The 13,427-nt window shown below is 46.8% G+C and overlaps 1 protein-coding gene across 2 annotated transcripts in view; it reads right to left on the bottom strand.

Annotated features, from left to right (window-relative positions):
• Positions 1-12,975, bottom strand: part of MYH9 (myosin heavy chain 9) — a 359,655-nt gene extending 346,680 nt beyond the window's left edge. Inside the window, exon 1 of one of the 2 annotated variants that reach the window (XM_069231188.1) lies at positions 12,644-12,975. The gene's annotated coding sequence lies outside the window, so the exon portion shown is untranslated. Of the gene's footprint in view, positions 1-12,608 lie in introns of both variants that reach the window. The other variant, XM_069231189.1, reaches the window with a different exon arrangement.
• Positions 12,976-13,427: the final 452 nt, after the last annotated feature.

The following is a 13,427-nucleotide window of genomic DNA, read 5'->3' as shown; positions in this document are numbered from 1 at the left end:
TTAAACCATCAACGAGGACGAAGGTCCCTACCCGCTGGTAAAAACCTGTTACAACCATTCCACAGACCCGGACCATCGTAATATTGGAGCTCAGACAAGCCAATCCCTAGGAGCCACACTCAGAGCCTAGTCAGTCCCACCCAGCTTGTCCAGAGAGAACCCATCGAGCTTGCAGAAGAAAACTGAAATCGAGCTATCAGAAGTAATTGCAGCAAGCACACAGATGAGTATTTCGGCTGACTCGATTAAAGGTCATAGCTGCCAGGAAAATACACAATGGACACTGACCCTATGTCAAACAAGGCTGCCCCACGAGTGCTTGAAACACATTCAACACTGCCAACTAAGGCCTACAGGTCCCAGCATCTAGCCTCAGACTCCAGCCTAAGACACATACAATTGTAATTTCAGACCAATCCATCCGAGGGAAGGTTTATTTCATGAACAGTAAAATTAAAGTAGTTACTAAAGCACAGCGCTTATAAGAGACAAAATCCTACAACCACCACAGGGGTATACTGACCAATTCCTTTGACTATGGATTCTAACATAACACCAATAATATAGGAATATGGTAGCACCAGTGCATAAGAATTAATGGGCAGGCTGGCCCACACTGCCCAATTCTTTAAAGTGTGTGCATTTACACCAGCAGTTACTAGGCCTACGGGAAGGTATTTAATTGCATCCCAACTGTGCCAACTACTAATTAGAAAAGCCCATCCAATTGAACACATGACCACCTTTTGAATATACCAGCTTCGTGCCAGGGTATGTTAAATTTCTTATTGACACCAGTTGATTTTGAACACCACCACCTGTATTTGTCCAACACCAGGATTTGACTGCTTTCCAATGCCATGTCCAGCTTTAAGGCATTGATTCCCGGATACAGATGGGGAGCCAAAACCCACCTGTGCACATGTCTGTCAGCCCGCAGTGTTTATAAATCACATTAACAAGAAATCAGGGTAAATTTCTTGCCAACAGAAACGGGTAAAGAATGAGTCTCACTGGAAAAGAAGCCATTAGAGTGCCAAGCCTTCCTCAAAACAGCTACGTTCCTTTGATGTATGAACTGCAACAGTTCGATCGTGTCTTGAGTTACTCGGTGTACCTGCATAAGAGGCTGCAGAGCATGCTCCATGCCAGGCATGCAGTGACCTCATCCAGACACAACACTAGAGTTAATTGAGCCTTACTTTGCTGTCTGCAGAAAGCTACAAGATGACATCAAGCTGCTCAACAGGATACTATGAGGCTCGCCACATGCATCCTGGGATGGAGACGATTCACTCACACAAGCACCTACAATATCAGATCTGCACATGGGCGGACTGCCGTGATGGTGGGGCAGCAATGGGTGTTAGCACTTGACTAGAGCTATTCAACGAAGTCACGGTTTAGCAACAGACTATACTGTGATTTTGATAACGGCCATCTAGACTTTGATCAGAACTAAGTCAGGAACATAGTCAGTTATTTTGCTGTTAAGCAACAGCCAGACTGACACAACTGAGAGACTGGCTACTTGGGCCTTGGTCCCATTAGGGCCCGGGGTCAAGCTGATGTTTGGAGGGCAGTTCATTCCCTCCTTGATAATGAAACGCAGAAGCTGGGGAAACTCTTGATGCAGCCAGCACCTTTGGTCTAACTCGGTAGTGTAAACTTGAGCAAATGTCAAGCAGACTTAGGCACTGGCCCACGTCGAGGGTCGAAGAGATGCAGTTCAAACCTTGGTCCTTGTGTGCAGCTGGAAGTGGGAAATGTCGAAGCAGTTGTGGGGGGGGGGGGGGGGGGCGGACACACAAGGAAGGTCCTTTAGTAACTAAGGCGTGGCCACTACTTCCCTGCTGTTGCTCTTTGTTAATAGATAGTGTTGTTCATAACCTACGCAATAAAAGTTATTTTGGATTGCAAGTCGCCACTGGAAAGTCTGAAAAGATTTAAATTAAAAAAAAAAAAAAATACAACACTTTGCAAAATTCAAGATTACAAAAACGCTGCATAGGAAAAAGGTAAGCTATGCTACTTTCCAAACCATTTAGCCTGCACGAACTGTAAGCACAGTTACTTACAACGCTGCTACGCACCGCCACAGTACTTGCGGCAATCCAGAACAACTTTCCAGCCAGGAACTTGTGCCCAGCAGCAAGAGCCCCGAGATTAGCAGTAAAACGACATTACAGCTCAAACTCGACCACAGGATTATGAACCATATCAAGTGTCGGACCAGACAACCCCGGCTCCTGTGGTCAAACATTCCTCCTTTATTGAGCACATTCCAACGGACATTTCCAACGAGTCATCGCTTGCACAATGCTAACACTCGGGAGAACCATGTACCATCTACTCACTCCTTACACAGCGGAAAGTTCAATGAGCCAATACCTGGGAAGACGCAGCTGAGCCAACATCCCATTTCGCACCGGGGTAGTAACACGAGTTAAGGGCACACAAGACACTGAACAAACATTGCACAGGATGCCCCATTCCTGAGGGCCAGTGTCACCACCACAAATAGATCCTCTGCAACCTTGCTGCAAGGCCTACAAGAAGAAAATGCGCTTTGGCGATGTCAATAGTGGAAGCAAGTAATCCAGTGCAGAACCCAGGGCTGAAAAGGGCCTGGGCACAGTGCTTTAAATGGGCAGATACCGAGTAGCAGCACTTTTTTATTTTCTCCCCTTGAGTACCAGAACTTTTCCTCTGAGAAGGAGAGTACCGGTACTCACGGGGGTCCTGGCATTGACGCAAGTGGTGCTGCTCATTAATTCCTGTCTCGGCAGCAGTTTGTTTCAAATGCCTCTCAAAGGGTGGAAGCCGGGGCTGAGCTGCTGTAAGAGCACCGGCTCTTGTTTGTAGGACTCTGTGAGCTACCTGAGCTGCATTGGAAGTTACCAGGGAAGGGGAGGGGTGTGGCTGCAGGGCGCTATCTTTAGCTTAAAAGGTGAGGGTAAAAGGTGTTTGTGAAACCTAATGGGCAGGGGTGTGGGAAGCATTGTTCAGGGCAGTGCAGCATGTTTAGTAAGCCCGTTTAAAATGCCTGCACATTTTCACCCATCAGCGTTTTAAAGTGAAGGCGTTTGCGTGAAAGAAAATCCCTGCCCTCTCCACCATCTTTCCCGATTAACCTCAAAGAAAAACAACATTAGAGGCAAAAAAATTTTTTTTTAGCGTTCTCCAAGTGGCAACCTCTTGCTTTAGATGGAAAACCAGATCCAAACTAATTGTTACATGGAAGATTTTCCATGGAAGAGGTGACATTTTCATACATTTCGGAATTTTAGAGGCCAAACCTGTGCATTCTGGGATTTGTGGTTCTTTTCATTCTATGCAAAATATTAAAACAATCTCAGCAATAAAGCATGTATTGTAAAAATCTGGGACGGATTTAAAAGTTTACATAGGTGGCCACTTGGGACTACCAGCCCCATCTCACATTTTGTGGGAGTCCACACACATTATGCATAGAACAAAGATCAACAATTACCATTTTTTGGTATTTTTTATGGTGAGTACTGAATCCTTCAGGGCACTGCTTCAGGATCTACAACATTTTTGAGAGCGGCCACTGTCCGGCAGTGTATGTGTAAAAAGACATGTGAGCAGTGCTTAATTTGAGCCGGTGGTAGTTTCTTCTCCGGTGCGGGGCACCTGCACTTATTTTTGAGGGCCGCCACTTATTTTTCTGCCTCAAGAATTTACTGCAAGCGAAAGAGAGGAAGAGAAAAACGAAAATGCTTCACAATGGGAGAAACCAGAAAGCATGTGAGAGATGGAAATTAAAAGCCAAAAGTGTGCGAGTTTGCAAACAGTTATTCCTGTGAGAATGAAATGTGGCACTTGCGTTTGTGTGAAACTGAAGGTGATTCAGAGTATGAAATGGATATTTAAGCCAGGGACATGTTAAGGTTTTTGTGGCCCTTGGCCAAAGATATTTAGGGGCCCCTGTTTGGAACAGCTTTGAATTTATGATCCAGTTTCAGCTCTTTTGTGCCCTCTTTGGTCAGGACACTGTCAGTGCCCAGACACACGTGGCGAAATTCTAAATGTGTTTACATCTAGTATTCTGGGAAAGAGATGTGATTTTAAGTTTGTAACACAGCATCAGCTCACTATTACTATAAATAATCTCTGTGACACCCTCCTTTTTCTCATGTGTGAGGTACTGTTTTGAGATACAATAAACTTTTTTATGGAGGTTGCATTAAACATACACATTTGCCTGTAAAATGAAAACATCACCTACATTAAAAATATATAAGAGGAGAACACTATTTAAAACAATCTGTTTAAGAATTAGTCAATGTCATCAGGGCGAGACTCTCTCCAGAACAGAGCTGGCTCTATCAGGGCCCCCCTGGAAGGCTGGATCAACGGGTCTGCCATAATGCGCAGAATAAAACATGCAGATCACAGATTTGTTTATGCAGGTAGCTCAGTTGGTTATTGTTTTTGCTGCAGAGATCCTTGTGTTACCGGTCGTTAAAACCCTTGGGATATAGCTTAATGATTCATGAACCTACATCAAGGAAATACATGATAACAGCAAGGCATACATTGGGAATGTTGCTGTTTTTTCTTCAATACATTGTTATTCTAGGATTGCTAAAGAAGGATTACTTTGGTTAATAATCACCACTTCTTATATAAGTACTATGTAAATGGCCATTAGTGTAATAACTCATGGACAGATACATCGTTCATTCTTACAGTGCATGCAGATTTCTGGCATACAAAGCTTAGAATGTCCAAAAACCTAGCCCCATCCCTTGCCCAGCCATAAGCACCACCCTTATACCCACCCCAAACTCCACCCCAGTCCACCATTCTTTTTGGTGAGTACCTGCACTTATTTTTTCCATTTAAAGCACTGCCTGGGCAGGCAACGAGATAGGAATGCAGCACTTTAAAACCAAAACGACGCTTGAAGTGAACAAGTGGACTGGAAGTACTGCACACAGATTAATTCAGCCATCAGTAAAACCATGCAGGCGTGAAGGGAAGTCGGAGCTTGCTTGTTTTGTGAGGGAAAACAAGTAAATTCAGCAGGTTATATAACATGCAATTGCAGATCATCAAACGTGAAAAATTCCACCTTGGCATTGGGCCTGCTCCACCTACTTAGCATGGCTCTTCTCGTTTAAGCTCACCCTCCCTCTTATCACATGGACTTGAGTGAAAGCTCTTAGAAAGAGGCTTGCTTCCCAGCTAGGCGTGAATGAACAGGCCCGAGGCACAACTACAGTAAGACCCTAACACGCGAGTATCAAACTAGCACCACAGAGGTAGGAGTCTATCTATCCACCAGAGAGGGACAGACAAGGGGCGCACATTCCTACTGGAGTAGTACCGAGGAAGGGGGAGGAACCCAATGAGGAAAAAGAAATGCAGCCACTTGGACGATATCAAAAGCAGGCTGACAAGAGGACTTTGAAAATAACCTCAACCATCAAGGGGATATTTAAAAGGAAACAGTCAGGTTACTTTTAAAATAAAGTTTTATGTCTGGAACCCACAAGGTGCACACATGGACAGTTTCTGGGCAGAGTTGACTTTGAACGCCTTTAAAAAGATTTAACAAACGGGATAACAAACCTATGAACATACAACATGGTTTTGTCTTCTGCGAGGAGCAAGGGCTAATGGATAGTTAAAAAATAAAAAATAAAGTATCTCAAGGATCTAGTTTATTGTGTGGACATCCATCTTCAATCAGCAGTGGAGAAAGTATCACATCACACCACAAATTTGTTGATAAGCATCCACTGGGTGTGGTAGCCAGGTCTTCCCTATTAGCAATGCTTCACAGTACCAGCGTTCAAAGTCTGCTCCACTCATAAGATGTAATGGCCCTACAGATACGAAGAGTGCTCGCTGTAAACCCTTTGCCAAGTCCTGAACATTCACACACACCCACACACACACACACACACACACAGAGGGTATGGTGGCACTGAGGTTGGAGGGTTCTTGCGCAAGCTGGCCATGTATGTGAATGGCGTTCTCCTGTATATCTACCACCACGTCCAAGGGGTCAGTCTACCACGGGGTAGAGACAGTCTGATGTCTCCTTCACACTAACCTGGGGCAGAGTTCTGTGGCACAGCTACTTGCACCTGATCCCAGAGACCAGCCCCCCAAGCTGGAGGGATTCCACTACAGACTGACTTTTTGAAGAAGGTACCCTCAGAGCAGAGTGGACTTGCTGTAGACCACCCTGTCTAATGGCAACTGATATGAGCCCATCCACCCAAGGTGCTGTGGTGCAGCTACAGGCCCTACATACACCCTGCCCTGGAGGGCATCTACACAAAGCACATGGAGACCCCGTTTTAGACCCTTGATCCAGGGCCTCATCACCTCGGACCTGCTGAACCACCAACCTGCATGGTGCAGTGGCCTCATTAGAAACATTTTTTCCCATCTGGTGGGACTGTTCGCCTGCAGAGCGTGGTGGCACAGGCGTACCGACTTCACCCTGCCACGGGGGACCGTCCAACCGCAGGGTGCAGTTACCCTGCTATCGGCCAATGCCCTCTGGTAGGTCCACCATCCACCCGCATGGACAGTGGTCACGCTGCAGACCCAGGTCCTACGGGATTACTCAGTCGTAGGAAACCGGAGCACTGCTTTAGACCCTTTGACTAGTCGTACCCGGCTGATGCCACGATACAATTCCAGCCTGGGGCACAGTCCACCCTGCTGCGCACCGTATCCAGTGTGTTTCGAAAGGCCGCTGGTCTTCTGTTGCAAGCAGCGGTTTCCTCCTGTACGGCGCTGGGTGCGGCCGAGCACAGGGGCCTTGGCAGTGCTTAGCTTCACAAACAGGAAGAACGTGGTAGAGATAAGGCGGGGGAGGGGTGACAAGGCACAAAGGTGACTTCACTGCAGACTAGAGTTGCTCTCAACTTTAAAGAGCACACACAGCAACAGCAGAGTCGCATCTGCATTGGCGGACCAGACCACCACACAAGTTGAGCACTAGGAGACCCGTATATCCCCGCTTGTCTAAAGCAATCCCCTCACTAACATTTAGCACAAAAGCACAGGACTGATCTAGTGCCACCTGTAGATCAAATACCCATTGTCCCATCACAAGCAATATGAAATACTAACGGCCAGATGGGCTCAGACTAATCCCGCCCCCTTATCCCCAGTTTAATTGTTAAAATGTTTTATTCCCAGTTTTTACACGTGAACTGGCCTCAAGGGTATAAGCGCTTTACATGAGAACAGATATTAAACAAGGCCAGATTCAGCAATGAGAACCCATTGCTGAACACACATACAAATAGACGCAAATTGGAGTGTACAGTTTGAAAGTAAACCTCACACACTATAAGAGAACGGTTTAAACAGCAGAGCACACAAACAAATGTATACATGCATCTCCACGTGTTCAAAGTGAATATCAATGTCTTATACAGAAATGGAATGGGGAAAAAACACTAGGGATAGCGAAGTTACAAGCCTCTCCCACCCTCCACACTCCCCGCCCCCATCTTTCCTTCATCGGCTTCACTAGCTACCCAAGCGGATAGGACTGCTTTCACAACTTGTCAATTGCCTCACTCGCTGGATACCGATGGAGAAGCACTGCTCTCAAAACAGTCTTCATACAGACCTCAATGATCTCAAGAACGTACTCACTGGCTACCCTTTGAGTAGGACTGATGTTGCAGCCAACAACTCCATACACAAAACACTAATGTACCTAAACATCGAGCTCACCGGCAGTACGTACGTACCACTCCCTAGCAAGTTATTTGTCAAAAATACATCTAGCTGGAACTGTTAAACTCTTTGCCAGTACGTTTGTGGTATAGTCTAATGAGCAGTGAGCCTGTCTGGCAGTAGATCAACATTCCTCACCAGCAGTAACTATTAGGCAATGCCCTCATTGGCGATAGGCCTACCTAGCAGTACACCTATGTCTCACAAGCAGTACATTTAACGCTTACACTCCTTAGCAACAATAAGCCGACCTAGGAGTACATCACTATAACTACATCTATCTGGCAGAGCTCTCCCTAGTAGCACATCTACAGCCCTTGCCAACATCCTCTACAATCAGGGTACCTGGCTGCTTTAACAGGTCCGAGGCCAGCTCTCCCTTGTGCCAGCCTTCATCCTGTAAGCTTGTCTACTCTGCCATTTTCTTTTTTGTTCCAGTTAATTCTCTTGAGTCTCCTCTTTCTTGTTCTCCTGACAATTTGATTCCCCTCTATCATTTGTTTTTTCTGATTTTTGCCTCCCACCAGACTCCTTGCTGTGGTCTCTTACCCAGCCATGGCCACAGCCTCCCAGCACTCCGTCCTCCTTCCAGGACCTACTTGGTGGAGGCCACAGCACGCCAGATGCAAGCCCGCATGGACCACGCGTAACACCAGGACCCCCTGGTCAAAGGTACTCACGATTCTACAGCACCACCCTCCTCCATGTCCTAACACCAGACGTCCCAGCGAACACTGCTCCGCACTCAGTGCTAGGGCTGTTCTACTGCCCCAGATGCACCTTCTCCTGCACCAGGTCTACTCCCAGAGCACCATGCCGACCAGCATCTCAGCACAAGAAAGGGGCAACTCAAGGTACTCCTTGTGCAGAACCAACTACTCAATGCCTCCTAGCCTGGCTTTAACAGCAGTCACAGCACGGAGACCGCCCTGATAGTCACCGACTTCATCCAAATGCTCCGGCTGAGGAGATACAGCAGCTCTAATCCTCCTCCACCTCAGCAGCCTTCAACACCACATCATACCGCCGGCTGATCAAAAGACTCCACCACATTGGCATTCAAAGGGAAGCACTCAGATGGATCGCCTCCTCCATCACAAGAGGTACTAAAAGGACTTCTCACCCTACATCTCCCAAACAAAGGAAATAGTCTGTGGTGTCTTGCAGGGCTCATCTCAGCCCCATTTTCGTCAACATCTATACCACACCACTCATCATACCCCACCGATTCAACATATCCCACGCAGATGACAGCCAACTCATCCTCTCACTCACTGATGACTAGCACGACCAGAGCCAACTTTCAGACGCATGATAGATTTGCCAACTGGATGGAGAACAACTGCCAGAAGGTGAACACAGACAAGACAAACACTGCTCTTCGACAACAGCCAGTACCTATGGAGCATCTCTGGCAAGGGTAGAGTGAGCACTCTGGATTGAAACCCATTTCAGGATAGAATACTGATTACTTGAATATTTAATACAAGGCAACACAAGAGCCTGTTTTAAGGAGGTCTCCTGCAAGTTCTGACTGCCCACATCCAGTGGTCGAATGTTCAATATATCAAAGTGTGGCCTGTGCACAGTCAAGGATATAGGAGATGTGCAGGGGAAGGCAGAACCCATGGATGCCGAAGCGGAATTGCCCTTAAGAACCACACAAACACTTTGTAATATGATCCCTTCACAATCAGGGAACAAAAGACCTATGAAGAAAATGGTCATAAGAGATTGTAGGCACAGCACTATTCCCAAGTGATGCAACATTTTATGCAGGATAAGGTGGTACAGCACCCAGATGGAGCAGCACTCTGCCAAGAGGAAGATGGCCCAGCACCACGTTTGGCAGGTATCGCTTACAGCTTATCGCATGCCCATCTGCAGAGATCTGTTCTAAAAAATTGAAAAATAAAATAAAAAAAAGAAATAAAATCAGTTCACATGACCTCCACCAGTTAAGCATCAGTAAGGAAAATCGGTGACCCCTTAAAAGGTAATTATTTAACAACTGGCCAGATCAGATGCCGATTTCTGCACAGGATTAGGCCGTTGCTGAAGTGGAGGCATTTTGCGCCCAAGGGAAGGAAACACAGCACTGCGAGCAAATAGTGTCATGGCACTGCCAACAGAGATCCCATGTGTCAGGCCCAGGTGCTGCAGCACTATACCGAGGTGGCAGTACCTTTTGTGTAAAAGACTGCTTGTTTTCTAGAAACAAAGCTTCACAGTCTGTTTTTTGTGAAGTATTTTGAGTGCAGTCTACGCCCACCTTTTGCGTGCACACAGGGGCGCTAAGATCACACCCGGGTTTCTATTGCAGTCACAAACTCGCTCAAACAAAAGGGGAAGTTTTAACGATGCACCTCTGCCCCCACCCCAAACGGTCGCTCAAGAGCGACAGCGTTCTCAATTCAATGTAAACCTTCACCAGCTCTAGCTCATGCTGCTTAGGGAGCTCACCCCGTCACTTCCATACGAGAGCTCGGATAGAGAGGCTCACAGTGTGCGCAGTGAATTTAATGCAGAAGGAAGTTGAAGGAGAGTTACGTAATTTAAAAAGTTGGACAGGCCTGGAAACAATTAATGCTGTGGAGGCAAGACCAGAAAATGCTATAGAGGCGGGTTCTACCTCCTCCAACCCCTTCTATGAAGGGGCTACGGGGGAGGGGGGGGGTTCCTTCTTTGCATTTTGAAATGGTCTTTGGACGATAACCTGCAATTAGAACATGAATGTGATACAGTAACGTCCTAAAACGTCGATACCGAGTTTCAAATAAACCTACTGCATTGCCAAGAGGCTCCTCTTATTGTCGTGCAATTATGGGATTTAACCTTTGCACTTTAACTGCTACACTTCTCCAAAATAACAGGTTTCACCGAGTCACATTCATGTTCACCTGCAATATATTATTATATATATATATATATATATATATATATATATATACACACACACACAAATGCATATACACAGCAAGAGGTATGTGCTTTGTCATGATTTTAAGTAAATATATATATATATATACACACACACACACACACACAATCACTAGAGTCAGTAGCAGTGCTACCTCAAGAACGGAGTATCGTCGGTTAAAGTACGTAAAATACCAGTGACAAACGTGTGTAAAAAAAAAAATATATATATATATATATATAGTTGTGTTACACACAGACAAGACCTCTCCCCACACTAAAAAAAATACTAATGCTGTGCGCATCTGCATATATACTAGATATTCAGATACAGCAATGCCACAACCATGAGGCTGCGGCAGAGCTCACCCTGGATACATGCAGATGTGTATGGATTGGCATAGTATAAAGATCTAGATACATACAGAGCAGCTCTGGCCTCAGGTACATTAAGACTTGTTCGAGGCGATATACCTATGGAGCCAGCAGAAGTGTTGGCCTCTATTACATGAAAACTTGTCGAGCTGCCTATTGAATATACGATTATAAAAATCGTTAGTATATACCTCAGCATACGTGCCACACCCAGGCGGCAGCAGAATAACTGACTTAAGAAATGCGGTGCAATGTGATTATATATTAGACGTTAGAGAGATGTAGGCATACACAGCTGCACCACGCCCAAGCAGCAACAACAGTACTGGGCGCAGGAACGCGACGACCTGTCTGGGGCACGGCTCCTGGAGGAGAGGCAACTCACGGGTAACTTAACATAAAACTCGAGTCTGTAGTACCTTAGTGAAGTGGGCGGAAAGTTGTGGAGATGGCAAGGCACGCCGTAGCGCCCTGCTCTATGTCATTACCGTAAACATTAGGCGTATACATTATCGATAGTGGCATATCCATTGATATAGTTTACAAATCTTTGGGTCGAAGAGCCAAAAACCATCCGGTACGACACAGATACAATACCACAGCAGTCAGCTATATGGCATAGACAGTGACGCTATCAAACATCTAGCAGTAACACATAACGCGGGGGTGGAGAGGTGGATGATCTATGCAGTAAGTGATAAATGCAATACACAAACGTTATCACCGTGCGGACACTCTTAAATTAAATATAATGAAGCAGAGAACATACGTACAATTTTTAAATGGTAGGGGGCTAAAAAGAAGGCACTGTTTACAAAACTAGGAAATTGCTTTTTATGCCCACACTTCAGGGTAAAACTCGAAGTACGTCCCTTCCATTCGTACAGCCCGTCCCTCCAATCTATGATTGCACAGGATGCTCCAAGTCACTTAATCTAAATTATTTTGATATCACTCGATATCTGTTACACTTCACATAAAGCCATCTTCCCCCAAAGGACTATGTACATTACCTCCAACTTATGTTGAAGCATGCTCCTCTCTAATCTGATGGCGGCCCATCTTATAGCTTTAAGCCATCCCCAAAACCAGTGTTTACCCAATGAAGCTGGTCGCAACATTTCGAGGCAGATGCTGAAGGCCCCACCGTCAGGATGTCTGTGACCCACACACCCGCAACCTTATGGCAGCGCCCTACAACCCTAAAATCATGCCCGATACCTACGTCTCCAGGCTTATGCACGCGTTGTCTAGGTCTCGCCCACACCCCGTCCCCACCTTGAAGGTCAAGTGTTATCGACCATGCCCCCACCCCCGAAGACTCATATGAGTTACTTATCGCCCTTACATAACCCCACGGACGTTCATCTATCATCCCACACCCGCGGTTTATGCATGTTAACCCTAAGAACGGCTAACGTCTATTAACCCCGTTCGGCCCCAACTCCAGCCCAAAATTACGGCGCGAGCCTAAATCTAAACATCGTCCGCAAAGCTGATGCCGGTTATACTATCCCGAACCCCGAGAAAGTGTTCTGGGTCTCCAGCCAGAGTCGAAGGGTAATTAAACCTGCCTCGAAAGGTGGGGCTCCGGCCCGCGCTCCGTTACCTGTTATTCAGAAGTTTGGCAAGTGATGCCTTCTCTCTTCCGGGTTCTGGGCCGGCTAGCTGAGCAAACGATGAGCTGCCACAAACCAAGCTGGAGTGGGTAGGACACTGACAGGCCGCAGGCGGCGATGTCAGCTCTCAAACACCACAGCCACTAAACTCAGAGCCGCACCTGGAGCACACCCGGACAAACTGAGTCGGTTTGAGGAGACCGGCACTAGGGAGCGGCCGCCGAGCCCCGCCCTGTCTTCCCGCCCAAAACCTGAGGCGGGGCAGCCACACTTCCTAGGCTATAGTTGGCCACATCTGAGAAATCAAGGCCGCCCACGAACTAGCGTCACCACGCCCACAGGCAAACACGGCAACTGTCTGCACTGACAGTCCCCAAGCAAAGATGGCCGCTGTTGAGCTATACGTCATAATACGTGTACGTAAAATGTCTGACAGAAGGGCCGTGGACTTCAGGATGGGCGCTTCCCAGCCTGGCAGCCTTGGAACATGATGGGCGGGGCAACGACTCTCGGCCGCCACTTCAAAGCGCGTAACGACCAATCACTGTCCGCTCCAGACAGGGAGGGCGTGGACGAAGTTATAAGTGACAGCGAGAAGCGATTGCAGGAAATAAAGGAAATAGAGTGCTTAAAGCGTTGATGACTAAGGTTTGAACTTCCCCATCCCCCAATCGTACCTGGAGAGGACGAGACGGCTGTTGTAAGGGGTATGTGGCTGCCAATGCCAATTTCCATAGCAAACGAACCGGCAACAGCAGACACACACAGACAGGT

Source organism: Pleurodeles waltl, chromosome 4_2 (genome assembly GCF_031143425.1).
Source record: "Pleurodeles waltl isolate 20211129_DDA chromosome 4_2, aPleWal1.hap1.20221129, whole genome shotgun sequence".
Classification (NCBI taxonomy): Eukaryota; Metazoa; Chordata; class Amphibia; order Caudata; family Salamandridae; genus Pleurodeles; species Pleurodeles waltl.
Note: the sequence above shows the minus strand (reverse complement) of the source record. Positions and strands in the feature narration are given on the sequence as shown.